General features: G+C 45.0%; 1 pseudogene; it reads right to left on the bottom strand.

Annotated features, from left to right (window-relative positions):
• Positions 1–4,474: 4,474 nt before the first annotated feature.
• LOC139155220 (cilium assembly protein DZIP1-like) overlaps positions 4,475–16,001 on the bottom strand; it is a 39,550-nt pseudogene continuing 28,023 nt past the window's right edge.

Genomic DNA, 16,001 nt, shown 5'->3' with positions numbered 1-16,001 from the left:
GGGCGGAGCACATCTCGGGGGTCGAGAACACACAAGCAGACTGGCTCAGCAGGACCACTCTCCACCCATCCGAATGGCGTCTGGGACAGGAAGCATTCCAAGCGGTGGCAGACAGGTTCGGAACACCACTGGCGGATCTGTTCGCCACACCGGACAACACTCACCTGAGTCGCTTCTTCTCCCGCTTCCCTTCCCCAGGAGCCGAGAGGGTCAACGCCCTCAGGAGCCCATGGCCGGACGGCCTTCTATACGCCTTCCCACCGGTATGCCTTATCCACAGGACAATTGCCAAGCTTATCAGGGAGGGGGCCGAGGTCCTCTTCATAGCACCATACTGGCCCCTCCGCCCGTGGTTCGCGGACCTGATGGACCTATCGATATCACCACCCTGGCGGATCCCGCTCAACCTGGTCTCCCTCAGCCAAGGGTCAGTATACCATCCAGACCCCCACTGGTGGCAACTTGCCGCGTGGCACTTGAGGGGGACAGAATGAAGGCGGCATTACTTCCACAGGATGTAATCTCCACCATCCAGGCGGCCCGCAGACCGTCCACTACTAGGATCTACCAGGCCACCTGGGCAGCATTCCGTCAATTCTGTACGGACCAAGGAGTGGAACCACAATCCGCGTCAATACAACATATTTTGTCTTTCTTACAATCTGGACTGGACAAAGGGCTTGCCCCTAACACCCTACGGAGACAGGTAGCTGCCATCTCCACACTAATTAAATTGGACAACTGGAGATCCATCTCTCATCACCCATGGGTGAGAGACTTCCTGAAGGGGGCCTCAAATCTCCGACCTCCAACGGTGCACAGATTCCCCTCATGGGATCTCCCGCTGGTGCTAAGTGCATTAACAGCTCCCCCATTCGAGCCATTACGCACCATCTCATTTCGACTTCTATCTCTGAAGACGGCCTTTTTAGTGGCTATCACGTCAGCTAGAAGGGTGTCCGAACTCGCAGCCCTATCGGTGAGATCGGACCTATGCATCTTTCACCAGAACCGGGTGGTCCTTCGACTCGACCCGACGTTCCTACTGAAGATAAATACCCCGTTTCATAGGTCTAATGACATTGTCATTCCGGATTTCTGCACGCAGGGGAGTCACCCACTCGAACTGCGCTGGCATAAGCTGGACGTACGCAGGGCCATCAAGATCTACATTCGACGGACGGCGGCATTTCGCAGGACGGAGGCCTTATTTGTCTCCTTTGGACTTCCCACAAGGGGAGCTAAGGTATCTCCGAGGGCCCTTAGTCGCTGGATAACATCCTGCATCGTGGAGGCGTACACTTCTCAAGGAAAGACGGTACCAGGTAACATTACGGCACACTCCACAAGGAGCGCTGCGACTTCAGCAGCGTGGGCCACCCAGGCTTCTCTGGAGGACATCTGCCGAGCGGCAACGTGGGCCACTCCGGACACGTTTATTAGACACTATAAACTGGACTCATTTGCATCATCAGAGGCGGCTTTTGGCCGCAGGGTATTGCAGAGGGTGTGCGTATTGCAGACGCCCCTGGTCCAACCGTCTCCCACCCTGTTGTCTTAGTCTTGGGCATATCCCACATTGGACTCTCCGCAGCAGTGCATTGGAGAAGGACCGTTGAACTTACCTGAACGGTCTTCTCGATGCACTGCGAGGAGAGTCCAAACCCAACCCAACCTTGGGGCCCAGGGGCTCAGTTACAGTTTCTAGTTCTGTTGATTCCACTACTCCTTCGTTTTTTTATTAACTGAGGTACAAGGGAGGGTCTACAGGGTGGAGCTAATTAATATTCTAATTTAACTCAGTCCCTAACCAATCAGGCTGAAGTATCACCCACGTTGGACTCTCTTCGCAGTGCATCGAGAAGACCGTTCAGGTAAGTTCAACGGTCCTTTTCGCACCTTGTTGCAGACCCGTCCCAAGCCAAATTGGGCCCAACGAGTGTAAAACTGAGGGACTATCAGGGAAACCTAATCCCAACCAAGGGGGAGGGAAACTTCCATGTTAAAAAAGGGGCATATTCTGGATTCCTTCCATTAATAATTGTAGCTAATCCCCTACCATCTCTTTTGGGGCGGGACTGGTTTACCAAACTAGGGTTGTCTGTCTCGGGAATTCACTCAGTGACCTCTGATGTATATTCTTGCATATTTGATGAGTTTTCTGATGTATTTAGTAACACTTTGGGTTGTTATGTGGGAACACCAATATCCCTTAACCTAGACCCAAAAGTGGCCCCCATTACACTGAAACCCAGACGAGTCCCTTTTGCACTCAGAAAAAAAGTGGACACAGAGTTGGACAAACTCATCCAGCAGGGGGTCCTAGAGGCCACTGATTATTCCAAATGGGAAACACCGCTGGTAATTCATGTCAAACCCGACGGGTCTCTCCGCCTATGTGGAGATTATAAGGCGACACTCAATCACGCCCTCAGCTCCAACCCCTACCCGGTACCGGTGGTACAGCATTTGCTACATTCCCTGGGCCAGGGGTCAATTTTTGCAAAGTTGGATATGGCGCAAGCATGCCAACAACTCCCGGTGGACGATGCCACTGCGGAGGCTCAAGCCCTAGTCACCCACCGAGGCGCATTCCGTTGTCGCCGCCTCCAGTTTGGCGTAAGTGTGGCTCCTGGCCTGTTTCAGAACATCATCGAGAGGCTGTTATACGGACTACCTGGCGTAACGCCATACTTTGATGATATTTTTATATCAGCCACCTCACAACAACAATTACTCACACGTGTCAGGGGTGTCCTATCACGTTTTCAAAAGGCAGGCCTTCGCTAAAAACGTAGCAAGTGCCACATAGGAGTTCCCCGTGTTGATTTTCTAGGTTACACCATAGACGCTGCCGGCATTCACCCAACACAGGCTAAGATATCAGCTATCAAACAGGCACCTGCACCTGTGAACAAGTCTGAATTACAGGCTTTCTTAGGCCTCCTCAATTTTTACAACACCTTTTTACCACATAAAGCAACCATAGCTGAACCCCTGCATAGACTATTGGGAAACGACAGACCATGGGTTTGGGGAGACGTAGAACAGGTTTCATTTAAGGCAGTCAAGGACTTGCTGTCATCTGATGCAGTCCTTATCCAATATAATGATCAATGGCCATTGGTACTGGCTGCAGACGCTTCTCCGTATGGCATAGGTGCCGTTCTCAGCCACCAATTACCTAATGGTTCCCAAGCCCCTATAGCATATTTCTCACGAACATTGTCCAACACCGAGAGAAATTAGAGTCAGACGGACAAGGAGGCCTTAGCCCTTGTCGCGTCAGTAAAGAAGTTTCATGACTATTTGTATGGCAGACCGTTTGTTCTGCAAACTGACCACAAACCCCTATTGGGCATAATAGCGGGCACTAAAGAGTCCCCTCAATTCACTTCCCCCAGAATGACCAGGTGGTCAGAATTTTTAGCGGCCTATAAATACCAGTTGCAATATCGTCCGGGAAAAGACATGGCACATGCAGATGCCCTTAGCCGCTGTCCCCTACCAGTACCAGTTATAGACCCCTCACCTACATCACAGGTCCTCCTTGTAGAGGAACTTCATAACTCTTTGTCTGCATCTGACATAGCTGCCCACTCCTTCTCCGATAACACCATTTCTCAAGTCATAGACTGGGTTAAACGCGGATGGCCCACAGGAGTTTTGCCCAGCGAATTTGCTCCATTTTAAACCCGTCAGAGTGAGTTATCTACGCATAGAGGGTGTTTGCTGTGGGGATCACGAGTCATCGTTCCTCCTTCTTTACAGGATGTAGTGTTGCGCCTCCTCCATGAATGCCACCCAGGGATTGTTCGAATGAAGGCCTTGGCTCGCAGCTATGTCTGGTGGCCGGGTTTAGACCAAGCCATCCAGACCTGGGTAGATCGCTGCCCGGAGTGTCAGAACTCCAGGCCCATGCCACCAGAAGCTCCTCCAAGACAGTGGGAAATACCTAGAGGGCCATGGTCCAGAATCCACCTCGACCTGGCCAGCCCTTTCCATGGTCATCAGTTTATAGTACTAGTAGACGCTTATTCAGGCTGGGTAGAAGTAGATATATTACAATCCACGACATCTGAGAGTGTAATTAATGTGTTGTCTCGTCATTTTTCTACGCACGGGTTACCCGACCAGTTGGTAACCGACAATGGACCTTAGTTCACATCCTCACAATTCCAGGTATTTTTAGCCACATTAGGAATTAGACAAACATTAACAGCCCCCTGGCACCCTAGTAGCAACGGCAGGGCAGAACGGGCCGTGAGATCTATTAAAGAGGCCCGTGGCCGTCTCAAAGGTTTGGACTGGAGGAGCAAAGTAAATCTTTATTTAATAACTCAGCATTCAACTCCCTGCCCCACCACAGGCAGGAGCCCAGCAGAGGCACTTATGGGTCGACGCCTGCGTACTGGGCTGGATAGGATTCACCCCACATATACTCCTAATACAGACAGGGAGACACCAATTGTCACTAGAGCATTTGTCCAGGGAGATCTGGTGTATGCACGAAATTATGGGGGAGGAGAACGCCGGTGGGAGCCAGGTTGGGTTTCTGAAGTAACAGGCCCTTGCTCTTATAGGGTCCTCCTAAGTGACGGAAGGACATGGCGTCGGCACATAGACCAATTACGCCGCCGAACCTTAGAAGCTGCCACGCCGGCGTCACAAGCACCATCCATTCCGCCAACCTGTACCACACCATCCGATTACACAGAGATTACTTACTCCCCGGACAATCAATATCAAAGACCAATACCGCAACCTTTACACCAGGAAATACACACAGAAGATCAACCTCAACCATTGCCTATAGAGACAGAATCATCCTTGCCCCCATCAGGGGCCGAACCCCGCCGCTCAGCAAGGACACACAAGCGTCCCGCTTATTTAGAGGATTTTGTGTGCACCAACCAGGTGGGAAGGGGTGTTGTGTCCAGAGGACAGTTAGGCATTGTACGCGCCCCATAGTTCTTGGGCGGGAAAATGCTAGGATGTGATTGGTTGCCAGCCCGGCATATATATAGCTGCCGGGCACGGCCATGTTGTCTTTTTGCTGAGTTCTGTAACCGTTACTTGATATAATAAAAGAGCCGTTACTCACCCACGAGTGCAGTCCTTCATTCCGCTAAGGACGTAATATACTACAATATAATTACTAAATGTTGATATATTTAAAGTAAAATAACAATAGAATTATCTCTTTTTCTTTGTATCCCACCAAATTTATACCTTTTGCCAAACATCGTAGAATTCTGATTCTTCTTGATTGATAACACAACAAGAAATTAAGAAAACACCAGAATTCTTCCTATTAGATATTTCAAATAAGAAGTACAAAGAAGATATACTGTATATACTCGAATATAAGCCGAGTTTTTCAGCCCAAAAAATGGGCTGAAAAACACAACCTCGGCTTATACTCGGGTCATTGACAAAGTCACCACAAGAGGGCGCCATTGCTTGAGCCAGAGCGAGGAGGCACCAGCTTTTGTCCCCTCTCGCACGCCGTAGGAGCTGTGGGAGGGGTGGGGCTGTTGCCTTCTCTCCCTGGCTCAAGCAAAGGAGCCAGCCATGTGCTCCAACCGAGAGGGGGAAAAAGCAATGGAAAGCCGGTGAGGTCGTGTGTGTGTGTGTGTGTGTGTGTGTGTGCATGCCCCCTCTCCCCCCCACCGTGAAAAAAGCCAGCTACCTCTTGCTGAAACCCAGAGGCTTTTTTTTTTTACTCCCTGTGTGTATTTGTCAACAGGTTTACAGTAACTATTCCTTGCTCTCTCTGCATTGCCCTTAGTTGGATTAAAAAGGCCCCCTGCTGTCAGATTCTCCTCCCCCTCCTTTGAAAGGATTTAAACTGTTTAAAAAATGGTATTTTGTGGTAGTTGCTGTCCTTGCTTGGATAGGATCTAATAATGTGTTATGAGGCAGAGCTAGACAGGAATTCCTAAAGTGTGTTTGTGGATCTTTAAAAGTTGCCTTTTATAAAGTGGGTTTGAGAGCAAGTTTCAATTAACAAGTATGAGGGGAAGCATTTTACATATTTTAAAAATGAGTTTGATTCTAAATAGGACCTGCATATTTAGGATACAAAACCACAAGAGCTGTCTGTGTTTAGCAAGTTTTGCTTGTCTTGCTAGTCTGTCTGTCTCCCTTTCTATCTGTCTGTCTGTCTATCTATCTATCTGTATCTATTTCTATCTATCTATTTTTCTTTCTTTCTATCTATCTATCTATCTATCTATCTATCTGTCTATCTTTCTATCTATCTATTTTCTTTCTATCTATTTTTCTTTCTATCTATCTATCTATCTATCTATCTATCTATCTATTTCTATCTATCTATCTATCTATTTTTCTATCTGTCTGTCTGTCTGTCTATCTTTCTATCTACCGTATTTTCCGGCGTATAAGACGACTGGGTGTATAAGACGACCCCCTAACTTTTCCAGTTAAAATATAGAATTTGAGATATACTCACCGTATAAGACTACCCCCGGCGGGGAGAGCAAAGGTGGCAGCGGGAGTAGCGGAGGCGAGGCGGAGAAGAAAGAAGCGGCGGAAAAGTATAGTGTCTGAGCGGGCGGCATAGAAGTATAAATAAATAAATAAATGAATGAATGAATAAATGAATAAATAAATAAATAAAATCTCTACTTTTTTATTAAAATAAATTAATAATAAAACAAAACAAAACTCTATTACTATTAAAACTAAAACAACCAGCAAATCCAAAAACATAACTATTAATAAAAACAGGTGAGGGCTGGGGGTTTTTTTCTCTGTTATTATTTAAGTGCTTTTACCATATGCTTTAAATCAAGAGTCACTTCTCTCTCTATTTCTCCTTCTTTCCTGTCATTCTCTGCCTCAATCATTTTCTCATTTCTCTTCCCCCCTTTTTTCTATCATTTCTCTCTCCCTCTCTCTTCCTTCCACTCCTTTCTCTCTCACTCTCTCTCTCTTCCTTCCTCTCTCCTCTCTCACTCTTTCTTTCTTTCCCTCTCTCACTCTCTCTTCCTTCCTGTCTTCTCTCTTTCTTTCTTTCTTTCTTTCTTTCTTTCTTTCTCTCTCCCTTTCTTTCCTTCTCTCTTCCTTCCACTTTTTTCTCTTTCTCTTTTCCTTCCTTCCCCTCCCTCTCTCCCTTTATATTTATCTCTTCCTCCCTTTTTCTCTCCCTCTCATTCATTTTTCTCTCCCTTCCCTCCCTCCCTCCCTCCTTCTTTCCTCTCCTCTATCCCTCCCTCTCTTTCCTTTCTCTCCACGTCTCCGGCTTTGCTGACATGCACAAGGCTCAAGCCAGCTGCCTGGAAAAGCCATGAAGGTCCTCCTGCCCCCCACCCCCAGCAGAAAACACAACGGAGGTCTTCCGGTACCAGCTTGAGCCTCGCGTTGGTCCACCCCGCTTCGCCTGTCATCCTGGACCTCCGTTGTGTTTTCGGGGGGAAGCGGCGGGAAAGCTCTGTGCTGGCCAGGAAAGCCGGGTTTGCTTTCCGTGAAAGCAGCGCGCCTTTTAAACACGCTGCTTTCTTGCAACATTTTCCTGGGCGGGTGGGGGAGGAGGCCACTCCCCTCCCCCCCCCCCCAGGAAAGAGGTCCAGGAAAGCAGCGTGTTTGAAAGGCACGCTGCTTTCACGGAAAGCAAATCCGGCTTTCCTGGCCAGCACAGGGCTTTCCCGCCGCTTCCCCCTCCCCCCAAAACACAACGGAGGATTACAGGCAGGACGAAGCAGGGTGGAGCAATGCGAGGCTTAAGCAGGCAGTTTCGGCGCGTTTCTTTCGGCAGAAGAGGAGGCGAGGGAGCGGATCGGGCGGGAGCAGCGCCTTCTACTGTCGGCGTCTACCCGCCCCCGCCCCCCCATGGGCTGGCAGGGGGATGGGGACTGCGCCCATGGAAAAGGGCACGCGGGGCGGTATTTTGGTCTGCGCGGGCGCAGCCTACGGGGAACAGTGCTGTGGAATCAGTATCCGGCGTATAAGACGACCCCCCACTTTGGGAAAGATTTTCAGGGGTTAAAAAGTCGTCTTATACGCCGGAAAATACGGTATATCTATCTATCTATCTATCTATCTATCTATCTATCTATCTATCTATTTGGTTTTCTATGCTGATAACCTCACAGCAGCTAATGCTGAAGCTCTTCTTTGGATACACTTATTTATTTGTTTGTTTGTTTGTTTGTTTATTTATTTATTTAATTGGATTTGTATGCCATCCCTCTCAAAGGACTCAGGGTGGCTCACAGCATATATAAAAACAGAACAATAATGTAAATCCAATTAATGATGAGAAGGAATCCAGTTTTGAAGGATTTTAACTCTTAGGTTTTAGCTTTGTTGCTGATCGAGCTACTTTTTTTACTTTTTAATTTATTGTTAATATTGTTAATTTGTTTACCCTCTTTTAAATTTACAGAGCTAGTTTACTGGTTTTCTTTAAAATAAATATTCTAAAACATGTCTCAATTAATGTAATTTTATTGTTTTCCATTTTTATAAGTTACCAGTAGCCACTGCATTTTCTAACCTCGGCTTATACTCGGGTCAATACGTTTTCCCAGTTTTTGTGGCAAAAATTGGTGTCTCGGCTTATACTCGGGTCGGCTTATACTCGAGTATATACGGTATATTATTTAATAACTCATATATTAGTAGCAGCCACGATAGCTTTTGCTCAAAAATGGAAAGAAACCGAGACTACAAAAGAAACAGATATTCTTAAGAAGATTTTAGAATGTGCTGAGCTTGATATTATGACGAGAAGGTTAAATAATTAAGAAGAATCAGAATTCTACGATGTTTGGCAAAAGGTATAAATTTGGTGGGATACAAAGAAAAAGATATACTGTAATTCTATTGTTATTTTACTTTAAATATATCAACATTTAGTAGATATACAGTGATCCCTCGATTTCCGCAATCTCGGTTATCGCGAAACGCTATACCACGGTTTTTCAAAAAACATTAATTAAAAAATAATCCACGTTTTTTTTGCTATACCGCGGTTTTTCCCACCCGATGACGTCACTCTCTTCCTTCCTTTCTCATCTTTCTTTCTCTCTCTCTTTCTCTATCTTGCTTCTTCCTCTCTCACTCTCTTCCTCCCTCTCTCATCTCTCTCCTTCCTTCTCTCTCTTTCTCTATCTCTCCCCCTCTTGCTCTCGAGCAGCGGGCGGGCGGGCGGCGGGCGAGCGGGCAGCAGCGAAGAGCCGAAGATTGGGGTTTCCCCTTTGCATGGGCAGCGGGGAAGACCCAGGGAAGGTTTCTTCGGCCGCCCAGCAGCTGATCTGCGCGGCAGCGCGGCAGCAGCGAGGAGCCGAAGATCGGGGTTTCCCCTTTGCGTGGGCGGCGGGGAAGAACCAGGGAAGGTTTCTTCGGCCGCCCAGCAGCTGATCTGCTCGGCAGCGCGGCAGCAGCGAGGAGCCGAAGATCGGGGTTTCCCCTTTGCGTGGGCGGCGGGGAAGACCCAGGGAAGGTTTCTTCGGCCGCAGAGCAGCTGATCTGCTCGGCAGCGCGGCAGCAGCGAGGAGCCGAAGATCGGGGTTTCCCCTTTGCGTGGGCGGCGGGGAAGACCCAGGGAAGGTTTCTTCGGCCGCAGAGCAGCTGATCTGCTCGGCAGCACGGCAGCAGCGAGGAGCCGAAGATCGGGGTTTCCCCTTTGCGTGGGCGGCGGGGAAGTAAAAGGGAAGGTTTCTTCGGCCGCCCAGCAGCTGATCTGCTCGGCAGCGCGCCAGCAGCGAGGAGCCGAAGATCGGGGTTTCCCCTTTGCGTGGGCGGCGGGGAAGACCCAGGGAAGGTTTCTTCGGCCGCAGAGCAGCTGATCTTCTCGGCAGCGCTGCTGCAGGACCCGTGTCCGAAAGCCGGTGAGAGGGGTGGATTGTGTGGGAAGGCGAGCGGCGAGCGGCGGGCGGGCGGGAGCGGCGAGGGCGCTGGACGCGCTGGGGGGGCGGGGGCAGCCGACATTCAAAGCAATCTTTGTCGGCTTCCGCACTTTCATCGCTCCCCGGCTCCACCATCTGCGCATGCGCGGCCATGGAAAAAGGGCGCGCATGCGCAGATGGTGTTTTTACTTCCACACCACTGTACTGCATGAAATCGATTATCGCGAGAGGTCTTGGTACATTACCCTCGCGATAATCGAAGGATCAATGTATTGTAATAGATGATGATTATTCACAATATAAATGTGAGCTCCTTTCTTTCTTCTACCCTTATTCATTCTATTCTATTTTCTATTTTCTAAATGTCATAATTTGGTGGTTTCCAAGGATCCTTTAGGTTAGGGTATCATTTTCTAGATCTGCTGCAGCTTGCCAAATCTGTAAAGGCAATGGTACCCCTGCCACCTTTTTTTATGTTTTTCCTTAAAGTACTGCCCACATAATGAGCTTTTGTACTGCTCGTTGATGGCTCGTTGATGACTTCGTATTTGCTGTGGCCCTTGGATGCCTTATGCCGAGATAATTCGGGTGAGATGCAGATGTTCTCGATGTCAACGTCCTCCACTTCCTCCTCTGAGCTAAATGGAGTTCTGGGAAAACAAAAATTCCTCCATTAATTTAAGCTGTTCCACTTGCAGCAATTTTAAAAATATAAACTAACTTTCTATAATAAAACTAGAATCGATAATCTATCGAACATTATACCTAAGACAGTTCCTTAAAGAACTATCTTATTAAAGCAAGGATAATTGAGAGATGTACCCATTTTTGTTGGAAGATTATTTTGGCATCAATAGGCAGATATATAATTATTACATCATAAGAGTAATGAAGCATTGACTTTTAATTAAGAGTAACACAACTCTATAAAAATAAGAATTAGCTAAACTATTTTTTAAATATTAAGGCAGAATTCTATTTCAGCATTTTCTAAAGTATTGCCCTTCAAAATTGCTGGATTAACTCCTTTCCTGATTTTTAGTGTAAGAACTCGTATTCCAGCTTCTTTCAATGGCACAAGGATGGGAATTCTCACCTACATATAGATTTTAGCCAATCAATTCACTTGATTCCATTCAAGTTAAAAGGTGGATGACCTTCCTTGCCGCATTTGTTAAGTGAATCACTGCAGTTGATAAGTTAGTAACCCGGTTGTTAACTGAATCTGGCTTCCCTACTGACTTTGTTTCTCAGGTCGCAAAAGAGAATCATGACCTTGGCACACAGCGACGGTCATAAATATGAACCTGTTGCTAAGCATCTGGATTTTGATCACATGATCATGGGGATACTGCAAAAGTCATAACTATGAAAAATGGTTCCAAGCCCTTTTTGTCAGTGCCGTTATAACTTTGAATGGTCACTAAATGAACCGTGGTAAGTCAAGGGGTAATTTTGTTCCAAAATTAATTTTTGGTTGTCCAATAGAATTCTTATTTCAAAGCATGCAAAACAAAATGAAGGCAGCTTACACCGTGCTAGGTGGCTTTCTAGAAATGTTATCCTTCAATATCTTCTTGGTTCTGGAAAGAAGAGAAAACAAATATTTGCCATTTCTTTTCTCTTTTTTTACATAATTTTTTTCCCTCCAGCATAAAATAAAAAACAATACATAGTGTCCAACACAAAATCAAGCTTATTATCAAACATATACAAATTTCTTCTTTTTACTTTCTAATTATTCAGTGGAGGCTCTTATATCTCTTTCTTTCCCAAAAGGACTCTACAAACATATAATATCTTATATCTTCAAAGACCTCTTAAAATACAGCTTTTCTCTATCTAATATTAAAACATTACAATAACCTTTACATTAATCGCTGGTCATCAAATTCACATCTTATTTGGGTCTTACAAATCTATTGAACTAATTATTCCAAAAAACAGTTTTCCTATAATACATCTAAGCAGAGTAGATTATACATAAGATAAATTTTCATATTGCAACAAAAAAATCTAGAAAACCACAATCCTATATGTCTAAAAAACTAATTATTCCAATAACTAAGTATATCATATTATATAATAATAATATAGCTTATATATTTGCCATTTCTTTTGGCTAGTAAGAAGGATATACTTCATACTTTGCAATTTGTTTTCCTGCATTTCATCACTGGAGCCATTGGCTTATAGATTTGGTTTATATGAAAGTGAACCTGACTATTTCCCTTGCTCTTCTTATAAGTGCAAATGTGTTTCCATGAGGTTGGAGAAAATAAAATAATATTTATTTATTTCACTTCTATGCTGCCCAATCCCGAAGGACTCAGTAATAATTTAGTAATTTAGTAATCCCCACCATTACTTCCTGATAATCAATGGGCCACTCAAGAGTCACCTGAACCATGAGATGGGAACCAAATAAATCTGATAAATAAATAAATGAGCTAGGAGACAACACTGTTAGCTACAAATAAGCCACGGTGGCACAGTGGTTAGAGTGCAATACTGCAGGCTACTTCTGCTGACTGCCAGCTGACTGCAATTTGGCAGTTCAAATCTCACCAGGCTCAGCCTTTCATTCTTCCGAGGTCAGTAAAATGAGGACCCAGATTGTTGGGGAAAATATGCTGACTTTGTAAAACCGCTTAGAGAGGGCTATAAAGCACTGTAAAGTGGTATTTAAGTCTAAATTCTATTGGTATTGCTATTCATAAAACATGCTAGTTACCTGAAATTATTAACTTACTTTGAGGTTGAAGTGTTTTCACCAGTCAAAGTTCTTTCCATGACTGGACGTTTGGTACTGGACGAACGTTTTATTAGCCTGGAAAAAACGCTGGGTAATGAAGTCCCTAAACGAGTTGTCCTGTGTTTAGCTGTAATGAAATGATAAGGAGGACATAGTGTCATTTAAACCACATGCCCTGTCTATGAAGGAATACCGTACTGAGTGAAATCATGCCGCATAAAAGAACAACCCCCCTCCCAATATTTCCTATTTGAATTGGGCATTTTGCTTATGAATATTTCACTACCTTATTCCAATAAGTCACTAGATCACCAAATCACAGACTCTCTTTAGGCTCCAATATTCCCACTTAGTGAAACCATTTCCTGTCACCGTCTCCTTCCTTATGTTTCTCAATCTGAGTAAATTTAAGATATGTGGACTTTAACTCTCAGAATGCTGGCTGGAGAATTCTGAGAGTTGACAGTCGACACAGCTTAAAGTTGCCAAGTTTGAAAAATACGGATCAGGGGAAATACAGATCCTGGTAAGATAGGAATAATATTTAGAATATTCCTGTTTTTATTTTGCTTTCTACACCTAATGTGACTTTACTAAAAATAAAGTTCTACACATATATTTTAATCTTTACTGCTATATTTCATTAATGAAACACATAAAAATTTAAGTTGATAATTTTTCATTGTCTATTTATGTCAAACTAGAACTAATTAACCTATTTTCCATGTAACTTGGAAATGTTTATGTCTGAAACCCACAATTATTTCATGGGATTTATGATCAGCATTAATTGGGACCTGCTTCTAGTCAGTAAATGTAAGTATTACAGTCATGTTATACATAGGAGCTGGCACACATTTAAGGAATCATTTACAGATAGCAAAGCTAAACTTTTAAATCTGACCCTAGAGCATAAAGAAAGATCATACCTTCTAAAGAAAGATGACGGTTGGAAAGAGATTTGCTGCAAGATAATCTTTCAGCAAGTCTGAAATTGACTTGTCGTACAAGTTTCTCTCGAATATGTTGAATGTCAGGCAGTTGTTTCTTTTTCTCTTCTCTAGCAGTCTCAACAGATGCTAAGGCTCTGTTCAGATGATCTCTTGGGATGCCACGCACTCCCTGAATAGGGTGAATGAATGAACATTAAAAATAATTTTATTTTTTCGGGAAGAATATAAATTATTTTTGGGAAATGATGGAACAATGCAAACACAAGAAGAGGAAGGAAGGAAAGAAGGATGGATAGATGGATGGATGGATGGAAAGAAGGAAGGAAAGAAGAGGGAGGGAGGGAGGGAGGAAGGAAGGGAGGAAGGAAGGGGCCTCCTGTTTTTTCAGCATCAAATGACTACATTTATATTAACTCTTATTTCATGATTACAAAAAAGAGCTCACGTTTTAAATTTTCCAGTTTTTCTAATAATCAAAGTCACAAATCATGAGTGCACATTCTTCTGTTTCATACAAAAAAAATCCATTAGAAAAAAAACAATATATTAAAGGTTAACTGGAAATAATATAGTTTTTTCTCTTTTGATTAGAATCAATTTAATCTGCTAGTTCCATCATCTTCACCACACATTCCTACATTGTGAGTAGTGTTGAGCTTTCCCTTTTAAACATATAATAATATTGTTACAGATGTACATCACTCCCTTACAGGCACTGACTTCTGTGCTGAGATCTTTTCTTTCCTTTTTTCCTATTCAGAGGCAATTTTTTGTGTGACTCAGAGGCAGGCACACCTGAAGAGTACTGGTTTGAAAAAGAGATTAACATTGCTTCACTCATTTGAGCTATTTAAAGTGATCTTACTGATTTAATTCCCAAGGATTCCAACTTTTCTGCTAGGGTCGCCTTGAAAACAGTTCTCAGCTCTTTTCTTAAAGAAGGATCGCTCTTCAAGGTATTTATCATGTGAGATTTATTCTTTCCTGTTTGGGGCACTTGCATTTCTATTTCTGAAACGAGCCAGATATTTTTGTTTAAAAATCACATCAATAAAATCAATGCACGCTTAATCAAAATATTGTATTATGCACTCACCTGAATTTTCTGCCTAAGAAATTATAATGTTTCTATATCAAAAAGCAAAGCAATAACTTTAATTTTAAATATAACTCGGCCAGCTGCAAAAGTCTGATACAGTGGAACCTCAACATACGAGCAGCTCGGGATGGACTGCGGCTTTCTTTCCCCTTCTAAAGTTAAAAAGAGCAGCCGCAGTCCATCCCGACTTGAAACGGCTAGCAGCGAGCGCGCTGCGGCTGCTTTTTAACTCTAGAAGGGGAAAGAAAGACGCAGTCCATCCCGCGCTCGCTGCTAGCCGTTTCAAGTCGGGATGGACTGTGGCTTTCTTTCCCCTTCTAAAGGCACGAAACCGCTGTTTATGCCGGGCGGCTCGCCTGGAACGCCAGCAATGCCACCGGGCCGATTGCCGAGCGGGGGCGGGGCGCGGGAGGAGGCAGCACCCCCCCCCGACCACTCAGGCCGCTCCTCCCGGGTTGGGGGCGCGGGGGCTGATGGAAAGCTTCCCCATGCTGGCTCCGATCTTTTAAAACCGGTGCGCGACTTCTTCGCTGACTCCTAAAGCGGGGAAGTTCGTCAGAAGTCAGCAAAGAAGCCGCGTGCCGGTTTTAAAAGATCAGAGCCAGCATGGGGAGGCTTTCCATCAGCCCCCGAGCCCGGGTTGGGGCGCGGGGGCTGATGGAAAGCTTCCCCATGCTGGCTCCGATCTTTTAAAACCGGCGCGCGACTTCTTCGCTGACTCCTAAAGCGGGGAAGTTCGTCAGAAGTCAGCAAAGAAGCCGCGTGCTGGTTTTAAAAGATCGGAGCCAGCATGGGGAGGCTTTCCATCAGCCCCCGAGCCCGGGTTGGGGGCGCGGGGGTTGATGGAAAGCCCCCCCATGCCGGCTCCGAAGCACCGGGCACCCCTCAGCTGACGTCTTTTCCCCTCAGCCCTCGGGCTTGCACGCATTAATCGCTTTTACATTGTTTCCTATGGGAAACAATGTTTCGACATACGAGCTTTTCGATGTACAAGCCTCCTTCCGGAACCAATTAATGTCGTAAGTCGGGGTTCCACTGTATTCAACTTTCTTTGATCGCAACTGCATCTGACAAATCATGTTATACATTAGGTATCAGTTTAATTATCGATATAGTAAATCCATTAAAAAGTATTTATTTATTTTAATGGATCTACACTTAAGAACAATTTTCAACACAAACCAATGTAGGTAAACATATACTGTGATCACAGAATCCTAATAATATGTTTCCCTGTGAAAACAGGACCCAACTGGAAAATAAGCCCTAACACTATTTTTTCGGGATACCTGTAAGGCCTACCACAAAAATAAGCCAGA

The sequence above is a fragment of the Erythrolamprus reginae genome (genome assembly GCF_031021105.1).
Source record: "Erythrolamprus reginae isolate rEryReg1 chromosome 4 unlocalized genomic scaffold, rEryReg1.hap1 SUPER_4_unloc_2, whole genome shotgun sequence".
Classification (NCBI taxonomy): Eukaryota; Metazoa; Chordata; class Lepidosauria; order Squamata; family Dipsadidae; genus Erythrolamprus; species Erythrolamprus reginae.
This window is presented reverse-complemented; position numbering and strand designations above follow the sequence as displayed.